This window comes from Nicotiana attenuata, chromosome 1, assembly GCF_001879085.1.
Source record: "Nicotiana attenuata strain UT chromosome 1, NIATTr2, whole genome shotgun sequence".
NCBI classification, from domain to species: domain Eukaryota; kingdom Viridiplantae; phylum Streptophyta; class Magnoliopsida; order Solanales; family Solanaceae; genus Nicotiana; species Nicotiana attenuata.
The window spans coordinates 80,824,874-80,843,271 of record NC_031989.1 but is presented as its reverse complement, the minus strand read 5'-3'; positions in this window follow the sequence as shown (position 1 = coordinate 80,843,271).

Below are 18,398 nucleotides of genomic sequence, written 5' to 3'. Positions count from 1 at the left end.
TAAAATTTAAGGGCCGATTACAGCTCGGATCGCAACGCGACTCGAATACTGGACCCGAAAATTGCAATATGCCTAAGGGCACGGCATAAATGCCACTATCGTCGGCCAGAGAATCATGGAAACTTAAGGGTCAATTACAGCTCGAATCGCGATAGGACTCGGAGACTTGACCCGAAATAGTTAAACTACAATATGCCTAAGGGCACGGCTCAAAAGATACCGTCGTCAGCCGATTAAATCTCCAGGCCACGCGCCCGTAAGGTCACTTAGACCCAAAGCACAAAGAGCCATCATCATCCACCCATGTAGTCAGGAAAGAGCTTGAGGGTCAATTGAAGCACGAGTCACAATGCGATTCGGAGACTAGACCCAAAAAACAGTTGGAGCGGCGAATGGCCAAGGGCAAGAGATAAAAAAAAGTACTACCTACCCGCACGGGCACAAAAGTTTCAAGGGCAGGAAGGCTCGAGTCGAAGCCTGACTTGGGGACTAAGCCTAAACAGCCAGGCGAAGCATGGAGGCCCCGGCACCTGCTCACGTCAAAGATCACGCTTAAGATCCCCCGATCTGCCCGATCAGTTCCGGACCTACGAGGATCCCACCGAACATCAAAACCAACCCGCCCGGTCGAAAGCAATAACAAAGAAAAAGGTACAGAAGAGACAAAGCTTCAAATTCCTTCTTGTATATTACATGCGCAAAAAAGGCGCACTCTCTATCTACCGGCATATCTTGCATATATTAGAAACAAAGCAACAAAATGGCAAAATCTACACTCTGCGCTAAAAGAGGTACAGCTTGTCAAAATTCGCCCTCCGCAACTTCAGCAAGAAGTGACCAAGTGCCACGATTATTCCCCTGGCTCGAGCCAATTCCTCCGGGAAAACGAAACCCCTTGCACCAACCTGCTCGAGTACCTCTCTTCGGGATCTGCAACGAACATATTCCTCGATCCTCTTCTCTCGGTCGAGGGCTCGCTTCAGCTCAACTTGGGCATCAGCAGCACCCTTCATACGAATCACCATCTCCCGACCAGCCTCGGTTCGGCTTAGTGCCACTTCGGCCCAAGCATCAATTATCTCGGCTCTAAAAACTTCGGAAGATCAGATTCGAAGTTTCCCAATCATACCGGTTGAACTTTGGCATTGTCACGAGTCAAAAGGAGTTGGACCTCAAAGGCAAAGACCTTGGCCGAGGCATTCGTCCCCTCCGAAGCTTGAACCAGCACTTGAGCCCTTAGCTCCGCACAAGTAACTTTGGCACGGTTGACGTCGCCCTTTAGGTGCTCCAAAACCTCCGCTTTTTTCTGCAACTGATATGACAAAAAAGGGGGGTTAGCCCTAAGGGCAGAAGGGGGCGAAGCGCGTACTATAGGAAGTCACCTGCTCCATCAAATAGCTCTCATAGTTTGGGCCCGGAATTTTCCGAGGCTTGGGCCCTTAACATAGCAGCTCGAACCTAAGCCCATCACAGGCATACGCAAGGAAGGTTAAGTGGAGGGAAGAGGACACGGGATGCACAGAAGAATCGTGCTAAAACTCGCCACGAAGTAAGACCGGCAAACCTACTCGGCGGCCAGACACATTCCTATTGGTCCAATCCTACTAGGCCCGAGAGAACCGCCACCCCAGAATCAAGGGCTTCGGAAATACCCGGCTCAAGTGATGCATTCTCCTCAGAAGCGTGAAACGGCCTCGCCTTGATAAAAAGCTCCGTCACATCACGAAGAACATATCTTACTATCGTCATTGCCCACCTGGAAACCTACGACTCCCTGGAAGGGGCGCAGCCGCGCCCCCGAGGGACCGCCCGACACCGACAACGCCCGTACGAACGTGGCAGAGGAAGGAAAGCACGGCTACTAACTGGCGAAGCATGGGGCGCACCGCCTGAAAGGCATCCTTTCATCTCTTCAAACAAATGACGAGGGTTTCGAAGGTGTGGCACCAACAGCTAACACCTAGGAGGAACGATTCGCCCGAAGCCCGGCCTCTGCCTTCCCCAAATAAGCATCCATTAAAGGCAGGTTTCGACGACCCCCGAAGAGGCGAAAGCAGCCTCACATTGCATTTGAGAAAAGTGGCGACAAATTCGAAAACAACCAAGGGCACCAGCCATCAGCACCATCTCCGGCGCCGGTATAATAGTCAACCCCGGAGGCCTCCATCGCGGTAAGACAAAGCTCCAAAAGGCCAGCAACGCCTTCATCAACACAAGATCGGCCCACAAAGGCCTCCTCCAAAGGAAGCCAACTAGCAAAAGCAGTTGTTTTTAACATACACTCATGCGGAATATGCCCCGGATGCCAATCCGGATAGTCCAAAGGCAGGCAGACCTCCGCCCGGAGACCGCATTCAAGAAGCCATCGGCGTCCCTAAAAAGGGCGAGCCTCCTCTCAAAGTCCACTACAAAGTCTAAAGACACTACCCACACCTCCACGGTAAGGGTCCAGCAGCTCGAAGTTACTGGTCTTATTCAAGGTCAGAACACGAAGGACCCTACGCGAAGCCATTTTTATCAGTCAAAGGCTCTAGGAAGGATCGAGGTGGCGCCTGAGCATGGGCAACTCTGCAACTGAATTCAATCGCATATGCTCCAAAAGTCTATCTATAAACAGTCCGAAAGAGACCCCCAGGTACCTAAAGATGACCTTCACTCGGGATACCTTTCCCGAGAGACCCGAGATTCCACCAACTATCTCCATGTGATTCGGAGAACCCGACGGCCCGAGCCTATCGGATCAACTTAAGCTCGGTCTAAAGTACAACAACAAGCTCGGAAAGGAGCCGTACCAATCAACAGAAGATCGGGAAAAATGCTTGCATCCGAACCAGGCATCGGCAGATAACAACGGAGGAAGACGTTCAAGGGCCTCGAGGGGCATAAAAACATACAAAAGTGAGGCAAGGATTGAAAGCGGAAGCCATGAAAAAGTATACTTATATTCATATAGATCCTTACATATGATTACAAAAGCCCGCAAGGGGATCATCACACAAAATGGGAAATCCAAAGATATGCATACAGCAAAAGCCTAAGAGTCTAGCCTATTTTTTATGTGGCATCTCTATTGTCATCCCCTCAGGCATATGACCTCAAAGACAATATCTTCCAAGTTCGAGGCCTTCGGGGACCTCATCTCGATTCCTTAGAATGGCATCTTCAAAAGGAAGAGAGGTTAGGGAAGGAGACAAGAAGTGGCTGGGTGAAAAATCTGGCTGTCATGAACCCCGCAAGTATCAATCCCACCAAGCCACTTCTTGAGATGTTGCCCCGGCCCGGGAGGCAACAGCTAGCAGGAACCGCCACCACACCCCCCAGGAATCCAAAAGGGGTATAACGCGCCGAGCCAAGGGAGGAGGGTGAGCAGCGGTGTATAATCCGAGCCCCCTCTTGAGCAGCAGTGCATAGTCCAAAAGTACCCCTCAGGGTCGGAAAGAATCGGTCCTCTACCTCATCGCCCCAAGCTGACAACGACTGCAGCAACAGCAACAGCAACAACAGCAACAGCAGCAACATCACGGCGACACATCTCCGTCCAACCAAAAAGAGATCAAGAAAGGAGTCAAGGCGCATATGGCGTAAAATCTTGAAGCCTAGGGCCTCAAACACGGCAAGATGGTAGAAATTCAAGATAGCAAGAAAGGAAGGAGAGATAGGTATCGAAGGAAGTTTGAATAAAAAAGCTAGCCACAAGGAGCCCCATTTATAGGGAGGGCAAAGCAATTGACGACGCCATTACCGCCATCGAAAAACGTAACGGCAAGCACAATCAATGCGTTCATAGAAGCTGAACTGATAGCAACGATATGACTCCAAAGAATGAAGGGTCGTAACATTTCGGATGATCCCGAAGAAGCGAAAAGGCGAAGTACCTCGATACGTGTCAAAGGAGAGCTGCACCATCGGCATGACACCGCTATAGGAGATCAGGAAATGATATGTCTATACCATTTCTTATCACTTCCCTCTAAGAAATGCGGAGACTATTTGTGTGCGGTGAAAACCGGGGGACCGATTCCCCCCCCCCCCCCCCGATATAATGCTACCCCGGAAGCACGGGATATCGGGTCGGCCGCTTCCTTCGAAACCTGTCGATGTCCTGCCAAGAATAAACATCGACTGAAGCCCCGACGAACACAGGAGTTCCCCGAGGAATGCACCCGGGCTCGATCAAATCTATTCAAGCGGCTCAACGCCATCCCACATACGACGTAAAGCTAACGGGCTGTCATATCTCATTCTCTTTTGTCATACTACGTATTTGTACTAAGTTTGGGCGTCCCCTTTCGATAAAAGAGGGTTCACCAACACCTTGTAAGGCAGAGCTCCAATTGTCCTACTCAAGTGCAATAATATCTTCTCTCTCTCTTTCTTCTCTAATTTGCTTATTCCCCTTGGCTCAAAGTCATTTATCTTCGGTCATTCTTCTTGTTTATCACTTGGTATCGGCCCGAGGCCGTCTCCGTATTCATCGCCTCTTCACTTTTTCTTCATTCTATAGCTTAATATTGGCCGAAAGAGCCCTATCTAATTATATTTTTAACTGTTATCCCATCCCCGGCTGTCCCCGATAGTTCGAGATCAATACTAACGCCGACCCGGAGGTCTCATCGACCATCTCTGCACCCAGGCAACAGGCCCCTTTGGTTCGATTACTGCCTCGTTTTAGCTCGTATTTCATCATTATATTTCACGTTCTTACCATTTACTGCTTTAGCAACTAGCTCAAGAATAGATCACGTATTTTTAGAATCTCATTTACAAATTTAATTATTGTTACCATTTTCACGGTAAACACACCTGTAAGTCTAAATCACTTTGTAAATCCTGAAACATTTATAATGTCATGCACGTGCATATAATGTCGTGCCATGCATAATTATAGGTGTACATAACATCATCAAGCCTTTGAGGGCATCAACATATACCAGCTGATCAGGTGATATATATATATGCGTATATAACGCCATCTGGTCAAGAGTCAATGTACATGTATAAATAAATAAAATGCATAAAAATATGTTAATAAAATTAATATACCTTTCGGATAAACTTTATCAACTACGTATTTTCTGAGACCTGTGAACAGAAGATGTGATAATAAGATACATGGGAATTCAAGAACATAGGCACCTCTAATACTCCTATGAATAGGTTCATTTATGGAAGTTGTGCATTTGCTCGTTTCGTTTGTATCGTATGGATCATGCCAAAAAGAAAGAAGGAGTAGCCTTAACATACCTGAACCGATTCTCTTAGAATTTGCAATTCACGCTTTACAGAATCAACAACCAATATTATCTAATTTTGGTATGGAATTGTTTTGCCCTTTGAAGAACTCACGACCAGCCCCTCTCTATTAAGAGATTCCATTTAATTTGTAATGTACACATGAATTCATTTGAAGATACTCGTGTTCTTAAGACTTAAATTGGCTCTCTTTCATTAGATGGATATGTGACTCATGTGCTTAAGACTTAAAATGGCTCTCTTTCATTAAATGAATATGTGACTCACGTTTTCAAGAATTGCCAAATATCACTTCTCTAGTCTTGCCACGTAACATAACAACTTAAGAGTCACAATTCCTTGGGGTGGCTTGTTGCCTCGTGGGGGAGGGTCTTATCTTACCCAGTCCTTTAATTAATTACCGAATGATTCCTGAATTAACTAGGTAATCTCCCATTACTCAATAATTAATTAATTAATTACTCACATAATTAAGAATTACCTTAACTTACTTAAAATACTACTCACTTTTAACATACCTTATACATCTTAATATCATGGTCATGTAGTACCTTGTGTGGCATTAGTCCATAAATACAGGGTATTATAGCTTGGACCGTATTTTATCCCAAATTGCAAAACATCAACGAAACTCATTTTCTTATATTTGCATACCCGCTCTCATTCATGAGTTTACTCATCACGTGTTTTAAATAGCATAATGCTTATAGTCCCAAAATAACCTCATTCTCGAACTTACGTCGATTAACTGAAGACGAAACTTTAACGTACGAAATGCGAGGTGTAACATCCTTCCCCCATTAGAAACATTCGTCCTCGAATATTTAACTCCCCGGGATCTGTATATACTTTGGCAGTGTCGCCTTGGTAACAATACTACTACCAACTCTTCCTGTAGAAACTCAATAATTCAATGTCATATAGGACCACAATCATCAATAACGACAATGGCCTCACACGACCAATGTCAATAACTAACACAAGTGTTGATACCCAATTTTTCCTTCATATATATTTAATACATACTTTCAAAATATTGTATACACATTTGCAAACATGCACAAGTATTTTTATAATTTTTCTATAATTTTAAAGGCCTTAAAACAATATATTTCTGTATTTTTAGTTATACAAATTCAATAATTATTCCTCATATTATTTTTTATGAACATTTAATCATATAAATTCATCATTTATGCCCATATAATGCTTAAATATTTTAATTGCATTTTTTACAATTATATTTGTATTTTTAGGCTAGAATTGCATATTTTTGCAACAATAGCCTATATATATGCACAACTATATTATCCATACAGAAAATGACTTTTCATATTTTGACAATATTAAGTAAGTATTTTAAAGCATTTTTATGCACAAATCACTTTTTTTAATAATTTATAAATTATTTTATAAAATTATTTTACTAAATTTATTGGGTATTTAAAATCTAGCCCCTAGAAAATACCCAATTTTTAAACCTAGCCTAATCCAATTACCCATACCCGTCCAACCCAAACCCAAACCCACATATCCATTTAATTAAACCGACCCAGACCCCTCTAATCTTGGTCGTTAATCTCTGAGATCAACGGCCCACATTGGTTCTTACCATTTTTAACTCTAAACGGCCCCCTAACCTAAATCATTTCGCCACCATACCCCACCGTCACCTATTCCCTTCTCTCTCAAACGCTCTCTACCGAAACCTTAATCTTCAGGCGCCGCTACCGGCTTAGCCCTCCGTTCTACGATGTTTCTCTGTTGTCTCAGGCCTATATTGGCCTCCTACTTGCTATGGTATCTCCATTTCTTGGATCCTTGAGGAGATTCTCAAGGGACCTAGGAGGTCTGTTTACACCTTTGGGTTTTCTTGCCTATTTCAGGCCATTTGGCTTGACCTTGAGTAAGATCTTTCTCATTTTCGTCTTAAGTCCATGGATTCCTAAGTCTATGCTCGTCTCTGTTGCCTTTCTGAAAACCCTAATTTTTATCCTTTTGACCTTCTCAGATCTGTCCATATTTGAGATGAATCGAACCTATTTCACTTGTTTTCACGAAAGTCTTATAGTTTTTTAGTTGATTCCCCATTTTTCCTAAAACTAGGGCTTACTGAACTCACCTTCTCAAGGCCTTTCTGATTTTCGAGTGTTTAGTCGTTGTTCTTAAGTGGTACTAACTGATTCATGTTAGGATTGTTTGGACCCTAGTCGATTTATGCTAAAGCCCAATTTTTCTTATATTTTTGCTTCGTTTCTGGGTTTTTTCGTGTCACTCGTTGCATTATTTCATTCTGTGCTTTGACTTTCATGATCTCTCCTTAGTCTAATTAAGTATCTTGTGACTTTTATCCTAGTTCATCTCTACTAGGGTTTCTGAGACGATTTTTTTTGTTCCAAACGTAGGACCAACTCATTCTGTCCTGGCATACTTCTTCAGTCCGAGGTTTCAACATTTTCTGCCATGGTAGCATTGTCTTTTCGGTTACATCTTCCCTTTGCCTTTGCTTTCTTAGTCGCTAGGTGGAGGATGAGGTGGAGGACCTCTGGATCTAGTGTGGTAAGCTGATAATGCCATAATGCATGAACCAACCTTTGTTAATGGGAGTAATCAAAAGAAAGAAAAAGCAAAAGGTATCCAAGTCACTAAGACTAAGTAAAGTTGTGTTTGCAGTATTTGAACAAGTATAACATAAGGTCATGTAATAATTTGCGTCCTAATTTGGGGACCTCATTATGCCTGAGGTAGGCCTATGCGACACATAGACTTGGAGAAAATTCATGCCAATGTTTGCCTCATTCCATTAATGCAAAAATAAGCCAAATCCGTCTTTTACTAAATCGAAATAAAAATTATAAAGTCACTAATGGCATTAAGCCTTAATACATCGAAATCTAGTCTAGTCTAGAAACTAGTAAAGAACATTATCTCCTAGCCTACTTGGTCCCTGAAGGACCTTCTACATGCTTGGGTCTCTTGACTCTATCAATCACGTTTCCCAGATCGCACATGTCAAGTATCAATTACGCCATTTCCAACTTCCCTCCTTCATATCGTTCCATGCCTTGACAACCCAAAGCCTCTTTCTCATCTTCCCCTATAGATCCATCAGTCCTTGCTCTAGATGTTCCGGCCTCTCTGTCAACTTATTTGCAATTTCCTTCTGTTCTCATATCGCTTCCATATCCACCTTGTGATGTTCTAGATGTTTAGCTTTTGATTCGAACACCCTTTTTCGTAGCCTCTTGTACTTCACCTATGCCTCAGCCACCTCATTTATGATCCTATCTTTCATATTGAGCCCTAGTTTGACGTCCCAAGCTATGTCGTCCTCCAACCATGAGAGATAGTAGTACATATAACTGGTGTGATACCTGTCCAGCTCGATAGTCTCTCCCTCCACGATGATCTTTTGGTTCCACATGTGTTGGGCTTCAAACTTGAGATGGCATCTTCTTTAAAATCTGCTTTATACTGAACCATATTGGAAACTCGAGGTATGACTTGTTTCCTCCCAGCTTGCCTCAGTACCCTTATAGGAGCATAAGGGTAGATGCCTCGTAGCCGAATTAGTACTAAGGGAGTAGTTCCTTTGGATCTGACGATGAACTCACTACTAGGAAACCATTCAAACATCCAATGCACTTGCTCGTTTGTCAGATTTCTGAAGAAAAACACCTAGGCTACAACATTTTCAAGATTTGCAAACCTGTATGGAATGAATATCATCTTTTTTGGATGATGACTAGCTATGTATTCATTCGGTGGCCTTCGCAGAAGCCCTTGGCGATAATCACCCCTTTGAAAGTGTTTCAGCAGCCAAACTTTTAGCAAGAGATTAAGACCTTCAAAGTGCCCGAACCCATGCTTGCACCGATCCAGATCACGATAAATCTCAGCTAAGATCATCGGGATAATAGTGTACTTCTGCCCCTCAATACCCTCTATTAATTTCCTGCCGATCATGGCTAAGCGAGTATGAATTTTTTCCCATTGCATTGGAAAGATCAACAAACCCAAGAAACAAACTATGAAGACATATACCCGACGATTTACCTATCCCAAAGAAGTGATGGCTAGCTCCTCATGATGCTGGAGATATGATTTTCTATGCACATACCGCTCATAGAGAAATTCAAAGGGCATGTATGATTTCTTCAAGCAGACCAATTCATCGTTCTTCTTAAAACCCACCATCTTCAGAAAATCGCGTGGGGTGCGATTTTATAGCACCAACAGTCCTGGACTATCCCATGGTAAATTGGCGAAACCCCCTATTTCTTCCCATGGAGGAGTCATTTCTATATTGCCAAATAAAAAAATAGCTCTCTTCTCATCCCAGAACATGGTAGCAGTCTGGATTAGCCCCCTGTATGGTTGAATGTTCAGCAAGGATGGCAGGTTACACAGTACCCTCCGCACATGATTTCTGTCACATGGTGCAAGGTCATTCAACCAGTCAATTAGCAGAGGCAGGATATTCTGGACCATACCGAACCTGGGGATTTCGTGCTTCATTTTCTGCAAACAAATAAAAGATAGCCCTTTCCCCCTCCAGATTCAACTATTTATGCAATAATGATCAACATGTTGGCATATTTTCTCCAAGTAATGCACATAATATGATGGTATCCTTTGGGATTATGGAAATCCCGTTGGACTTTGGACAAGGTTCATCTAAGCGGGTTGATACGTCAATGACGTCTCAATCCGTACTACGTTTAGCATGTTGCATGTATATTTCAAATCAGAGTGTGGTTTCTAGAAAGTTCTAGACTAGTACTCTCAAGTGGACAACTCGAGAGGGAAAGGCATGGGACCGTCGACTGCACCGCTGATCGACTAGTCTATCGCAAATAAGTGTTTCCGGTTTAAAGGGTGTTTTTAGGAAACCGCGGACACTCATCAAGCGCCACTATGTTGATAATAAGCATGAGTTGAGTATGATGTGGAAAGCATGCTTTATGCAAAAATGATAATACGTCGTCAGATATTTGCATGATGAAAGTGCGTAAAAACAGTAATAACATGAACAAGAGAAAGAAAAGAAAAAGGAAAGACAAAAAAAAGAAGTCAGTTTAAATCAAGAAAATGTGCGAGAATTAAATGAAGCAATTAAGGGGATATGGATGGGAGAAATATGATATAGCAGCTCCAAACAAGATGAAGGAAGTGGAAAGAAGATGTGCATGTCATAGCAAATAAAAGGAAATAAGGTGAGGGGATGTACGTGTCTTAGCGATTTAAACAAATAAGGGAAAATAAGGGAAATGATGTACATGTCATCAAATAATCCACATAAGTCAACTTTGTTATGGTAAGAGCCTAAGTGTAAATCCCCAGCAGAGTCGCCATGCTATCGCGCCCCTTTTTTTCTCGAAAGAGGGTTTCGACATGTGACAACTCTTTTAGATGAGTATTAAAAGAGAAGATTCGCCATCTAATGATTTTGAGGTGCGTTAGGGCACCTATTTGCAAATAACTCTATTTTAACTAGTCAACGTCATCAAAGATCGGGTAAGAGCTCAAAGTACCTCAATGAAAAGGTGTTAGGCACTCTTCGAGGTCCACAACTATGGGTCCCGGCCGAAGTTTACACTATGTGCGATGATTGGATTACAATTATCATAAGTGATTATATAAGTGAGGGAAGATAAGGAATTCGAAGGTTCTATTGTGAACATGTGCAAAGAAAATCGGGATACAAAGTACAACTTAATTATTCAATAATTAATGAGTAAGTGTGAACAATAAACATATAAAGGAGGGGGGATCCTAAGTTTTTTAGCCTAAAGGATAACCCTGTGCAACATAAATAATACTTCACAACACCCTTAATCATGCGTGAAAGTGCGTAAAAACAGTAATAACATGAACAGGAGAAAGAAAAGAAAAAGGAAAGACAAAAAAGAGAAGTTAGTTTAGATCAGGAAAATATACGAGAATTAAATAAAGTAATTAAGGGGATAGGGATGGGAGAAATATGATATAGCAGCTTCAAACAAGATGAAGGAAGTGGAGAGAGGATGTTCATGTCATAGCAAATAAAGGGAAATAAGGTGAGGGGATGTACGTGTCTTAGCGATTTAAACAAATAAGGGAAAATAAGGGAAAGGATGTACAGGTCATCAAATAATCCACTTAAGTCAACTTCGTTATGGTAAGAGCCTAAGTGTAAATCCCCAGCAGAGTCGTCATGCTATCCCGCCCCTTTTTTTCTCGAAAGAGGGGTTCGACATCTCTTTTAAATGAGTATTAAAAGAGAAGATTCGCCATCTAACGATTTTGAGGTGCGTTAGGGCACCTATTTGCAAATAACTCTATTTTAACTAGTCAACGTCACCAAAGATCGGGTAAGAGCTCAAAGTACGTTAAAGAGAAGGTGTTAGGCACTCTTTGAGGTCTATAACTATGGGTCTCCGCCGAAGTTTACACTATGTGGGATTAATGGATTACAATTTTCCTAAGTGATTATATAAGTGAGGGAAGATAAGGAATTCGAAGGTTCTATTATGAACAGGTGCAAAGAAAATAGCGATTTTTAAACTATATAGATGATCAATACAAGTCTTAAGAGGTTACAAAGTACAACTTAATTATTCAATAATTAATGACTAATTGTGAACAATAAACATATAAAGAAGGGGGGATCCTAAGTTTTTTAGCCTAAAGGATAACCCCGTGCAACATAAATAATACTTCGCAACACCCTAAGGTAGGGGTTGCTCATATTATTCAGTGGGCATAGACTATCATCTCCTGCTACCAGATTATTATGTTAAAGTTGTTTACCTAAAGGCGCTCTAATTCAATTCTAGGTCGTGTCCTATGCGTGCACTACCCGTCCCATACTTATGGTCTAGGAGGCTTTAGACCTACTATTTGGATAGTTCTAGACTTTAGTTAGGATGCTCAAAAATGATAAAACTAGCGCACATTCAAAAGATATAGGACTTCACATAGAAACAAGAAAGGGCTCAAGTTAACCTCCACACATAAACAGTAAATGCACGCGGGCAGATTAGGCAGTAGACAGGTTTTAGAATTAGGATGCATTAGAATCATTAAGTCCTATAGGCATGATTTCTATATGATTCTAACTTCCAGCATTGTACAGGCAGCATTGCAACTTCAGATTAATGGATTTTCAGATTAAAGGTATTACAAACCTATAGGCATGACATCTACATTGTTCGCGCAATAAGGCAGTAAGACTGTTCGAAAGCTCAAGGTTAACGACATTTGATTTATAAATATGTTGTATAAGACGAGTAACAGTATCCTATAGGCAGGATTTCTAACAGTTAACAATTGAAATTGATTTCATAATACCTTATCCCCATAGGCATGTCCGCTAAATGTGGCAGTACAACGAAGCAGCAAGAGTATTCAATTAATTGATTAAGATCCTACAGTCATGCTATATAGGTGAGCATTATAATAAAGAAATAGATACGACAGATTAAATGATTGGTTGAATCCCTATAGACATGGTATTAGAGACTAGCGAAGCACATGTTATTGCATCCTATAGGCATGCTGTCTAAATATGCACAATAGTGGACATGCAAAACAAGTATAGCAAATTCTTAAACAAACATGCTTTGATTGGTGCACAAGTATCAGACAGGTTAGGTGAAGTGTGTGATTTCCTATAAGCATGATTTCTATGAGTGTGTAGAATAGGAGCACATCAAACGAATAGCAAACAAGATAGTTAAATCCTATAAGCAAGTTTTCTATCTGTTCATGCGAGAATCAGAATACCCCAACCCCTTTTCACTAATCTCCCCCATCGTTTGTTTACAAATAATTACATGCCCAAAGATAAAAGAAGAAACAGACACAAATATAACAGAATCGAGATGATTACAAGCCCAACAAATAGAGCAGACTCAAGAAGAGCTAATCCAGCTCAGCCTATGCCTTCAACAGACTCTTACACTCGAATAGTAGGCCCAGATCCAAACAGTTCCCAAAATGGGAGGGTATGTCCATTTGCACAACACAAAGTCACACATGGACTCATATCCAGCCCAGTAGTTACAATACTGACCACTTTACCAAATAAATTAATGAGCCACACATGGAAATCAACTAAGCAGTTCTAATGCAAAACCTTATAAAGACAAGATTGTATGACATTTAGAAGGATTCATGAACATATGGGCATTTCAGAAGCAAGAGTGACAGATTTGATTAAGCAAGGAACAGGATCTAGGAGAATCAATAGACTTAATTTCAACATAGTAAATTTGACATGGCAAACTAATAATGTAGGTAAACTATTAAGTAGGTGAGAGCACTAAAGATAGACATAACATCATGAGAGTTGTAGAAACATGCCATTTAGAGATAACAGGGTAAACGCACACAAGATGCACATGTTAAGCTTTCCAAAGTAAGTCTAGGGTAGAGCATGGTTCAAAATTAGTCCAAAAATGAATTTTAAAACTATGAATCTAAGTTAGGAAGGTCTGATAGAGCCATAGTCAGAGGATGAAAATTACACATAGTAAACAAGTAGACATGCATGATCTATAGCAGCTAATAAGAATCTTAATTGTGCGTAGTATAACACAAAGGTTCCCTAGTTCAAAAATATCATAGTAGAAGACATTGCCAACTTAAGGTCAAGCAGAGCAAACAAATTTCAGAACTTAAACCAGTCAACCATGCACAATACAGAAAGCTAAAGTGTATTAGGATTCAACTAGGAACCTAGGCAATACTAAAGAGTACAGAGTTTGGCTAAACACCACACTGCAATTCTTAAAGCCACATGTTTGGTTAAAGCATAAGGTTCATGTAAATAACGACAATAGTAGGGCCTACATAAATGATTCAGAAACTTATTAAGACAAATTCTGGACAGGCAGTAATTCCTTATAGTTTTAGGGCAAGCGTTCACATTGAGGCATAAAGATATAGTATTAAACAGTAAATGTGAGGGATTAGGCATTCATAAACAAAACAACTTCGAACAAGTGTCACAACTTAGAAAATCTTCTAATCATGATAACTTACACAAATCCAGATGAAGAATTATAAGAGAAAAATCAAACAAAGGCCGGCATAATATCATATTGGTTTTGAAAAGCCCACATAATAGGGATATTCAGAAGCATGAACACAAATAGGGAAGAAACATAATTAAGAGAGCCTGAGCACTTACCAATTTGCAAATTTAACAGCAAACTAAGAACAGTAATAGAAATCTACACCCCTAGTGCATTAGAGTTCACAAGAGCTTCGAATGAGCCTCGAGCAGTGCTCGCACTAGAGAGGTAATTAGAGACAATTCCTGTGGCCTTCGTTTTCAGTCGGCTACAACCAAGAGTGCAAAAAGTATAGAAGAATGAGAATAGAGAGAATAATAGTAGTGCTAACAGTAGTTGTAGCAATAGTCGTTAAGACCTTAGGGGAGATTGGGAAAGGGTTTATGTAGTAGTCGATTAAGCAGACAAACACGGAAAGAAAATCAATCAAGTTCAAGCATGGGGAAGGAAAATCACATGCATAGCCTATTCCAAATCAGAATAGGCAAAAAAATCGGACAAACCCTAGTTTGACAAATAGTCAAAATTTAGCCAAGAATCCCAGTGAATCAGATCCATACGACCTTGTTGTGGGTGTATACAAACATATTTCCATCTGAATCTTATAGATTGAGGATGATTGCACTTGATTCGGAGAGGTGGTACTTGCCAAAATCGAGCAAGTACTAAGTAATGCCACGAACGTATGAGTAATAAATTGATAGTGTAAATAAGGTAAGCAGATCGTGAAAGAATTCCATAACTTAGCCGGATTTAGAAGGAATTTGGTAGGAGGCGGCTAGAGCTTCTTCAAGAGAGAAGAGAAGGATAAGGGTGTGTAAGGGCAGCCGGTTGGAAAAAATGGATTAGGGTTTTGGGTTGTGCGGTTATAAGGAGAGAAGGGGGAGGTATTATGAGTCGTGATCTTGAGAAATCAATGGCTGTGATTTTAAAGTGAGAGATGAGGCGGGTTAGTCGGGTCCTGTCCAGGTTGGAGTAATAAGAGCTTTTTGTTTGGGCTGGGGGATTGAATAAAGTGGGCTAAGTGTTTGGGCTTGTAATCTGGTCCAAAATTAGCTTAGAATTGGGCTATGAATTTAAATATGCAAAAGTTATTTAAAATAATATATAGAAAATAATTAATAAATAATAAAAATATTATTAATGTAGTAAAATATTAAAAAATAATAGCTTAACATTATAAAGTATAAAAATTCGATTCTAACATAAATAATGTAATAAATATAATTATGTATAGAATGTAGGCTACTATTACAAAATTATATAAATAGATCAAAAATATAAATGTAATCATATGAAATAAAGTAAAAATATTGTAAAACATATATGTGGGTGTAAATAATAAATTTGGATGATTAAGTCATTACAAAATAATTTGAAAGGATAATTAATAAATATTTGAACAATTTAAATGCGAGAAAATTAATTTTAGATCTTGAAAAATTATAAAAAAAATTACTTATTTGGCTCTTGTAAATTGAGTAATGATGCAAAAATAATATTCTGAAAGTATATATAATATTTTATAAAATATGAGGGCAAAATTGGGTATCAACAGGTGACCGAGGGGAACGAACATTTTCCACTTGTTCAATTGGGGCCGGTGGAGAGGCATGAGATGATGGTGTGGCAGCTGGTTTGAAGTTGGAGGTAGAGGAATATCATAAGTATAACCCCTTTGACCGGAAGCGACAAATGGGGCCTGGAAATAGGACTTAATGTTTTCAACCATTTCTGACTCTATAAAAGAGTCCTTGCATGTCATCCAGTTGAGTATCCGATTGAGCTGGAAAAGTTCCTCTTCTTCTTCTTCTTTGAAGAGAAATCGCTTCATCGTCGGCCTTGGTTTCCTCTCATCAAGGACCACTGTGTCTGGTCCTACTGGATTTTCTTTTTATTAGAGGCTTCTTCTACGTTTCAGCCTTAGAGGTACTTCTTCTTTTTGATTTTTTTCACCTTGGGATGGGGACTCAGGGAATTAGCGTCTTCACTAGAAGCAAGAGCGGCATCACAAGCCCTCTTTTAATCAAGGGCTTCTTGTATTTGTTGATGAGCTACCCTTGGGTCATGGAAAACCTCGACAACTAGGTAGATAGAAGACCCATATGGAAGACCTACATGTTATGAAACAAAGTTAAAAATTTATGCGGCATAAAGTTGAAGATCAAAAAAGAAAAGGGGAAGTTTTACTTACCATGGTTCTTGGCATTCCAGTTGAATCTGTGTGAAATGTCCTTCCACTTATGGGAGTCCGTTGTGGAAATATCTAAAAATTATGTACCCACTGGGTTAGGTTTTGAACCATTGGAGGAACCCAATGGGTGGCTGAAATGACAGAAGTGAAAGTTAGTAAAAAGGGGGATTTTCTTTAACACGTTGAAAGAGGGATTCCAGGAAAACTCACAAGTGAAGTTCCAAGATTCAGGGATAGGAGGTGCTGATGTTGGTAGAATATCCCCGATGGAGATGACAACGGACCTCTCCATCCAACCAGGCATTATCATCATCAACACTGGTGACAATAACATCGACCGCGTTTGCTAAGAGGGTTTCACCGGCCCGGGAACACAGAAAACAAAGGCAAGCTATCGCTCACCATATTAACGGACCTACTTGAGCTAAGCAATTTCAGTAGTTTTGGCACAATTCTAAGATGATGGGATCAATGACTTCGTCCATCCTTAAAGTGAAAGAGTATGTGTAAATGCACATGAACCCTGGTTTAGTGAAAGTGACCCTTTCCACTTTATTAGGGGCTAAAACTTCAATATTGTTCCAGCCACAATCTTCTTTCACAACGAGAATACTAGCACGACACATTGAAGAAGGATATCTACTAACATGTTTGTTTCTATCATTTTTAGGGTTACGGGGTTCCTGTTGAACTTGGAGGTCCGTCTCACCATTTAGTTGAGAGGGGATGATTGTGCTAGTAGTAGGAGGACCAACATCGACTTTCTTAGATTTATTCTTCTTGGATGGGCCCTCATCGATGTAAGTGTATGAGTTGCCGAGGAAGAGGTACTAGAAGACATGGTGATGGAAAATGTGAATAAGAAAGTTTTATTGAGAAAGATGGAGTTGCAGAAAAGCTTTTAGAAAATTCGAAGAAGAAAAGTTTGTAAAAGTGAAAGGTAAAAGTAGTAAGAATGGGAGAAGTTTATAGGGCAGAATGCAAAGCCATCATTACCTAGGTAACTGGCAAAAATATTTGTCAAATCACGGGATAACACGTGTTCGGCTCATTAAATGCGAGGAGACGTGCGTCCTTTCAAATGTCAGAAACCATTCAGAAACTTTTTCGCCAAGTAAAGGAGTCTTATCTACTTTCCAGTAACATAATATTTAGTCACCGAAAAGTAGCGGGACTATCTGTATGGGGTAAAATTGATGAATGACATGTGGATGCTCGTCGAGCTGACACGTGGTAGTAAAGACAGGTAGGATATGAGTCAGCAAATAGTTGACACCAGTTACGAACATGTGACCGGTGTTGTGTGAGATCCGAAGACGCTGGAACCGGAGATGAAGGTTAAATGGAAGATATCGGTTGGAGAAGGCAGCATTCAAGGAGCGACGTTACAAATAATCTTTGCATTTATACTCAACCTTTATGCAGCCATCAAGAGGGGTCTTTATTCATATTAAATTCGAGCTTGATTTGAGGATCTTGTCCCTCTGAGTTTAGCTTTACATAGAAGAATTTGTACTCATTCTAGACACGAAAATATTTGTACGCAGAAAAGGCTAAGCTTACTTTTATTCTATTAACATTCTTTCTTTCTGCTCTATACACTGTTTTTATTCTTGCTTCTGGAGAAGCCTATTTCACAGTCAGACTCGTATTTTCTTCAAGTTTCTTTAATTTATTTATTTCTGTTCATAGTTCATTTATATTCTTGAATCAAATTAATTCATGTGTCTATAAATCACATGGCAAATTCAACTGTACCGTTTTACGGGTAAACAAAATCGTGAACCACTTTGTAATAAAAAGAGGATTTAGGGTTAATATTGGTAGCTTTTGACTAATAGTGATAGCATTTTATGAATTGACTAATATTAGTGCTTTTCTACTTTAAAAGA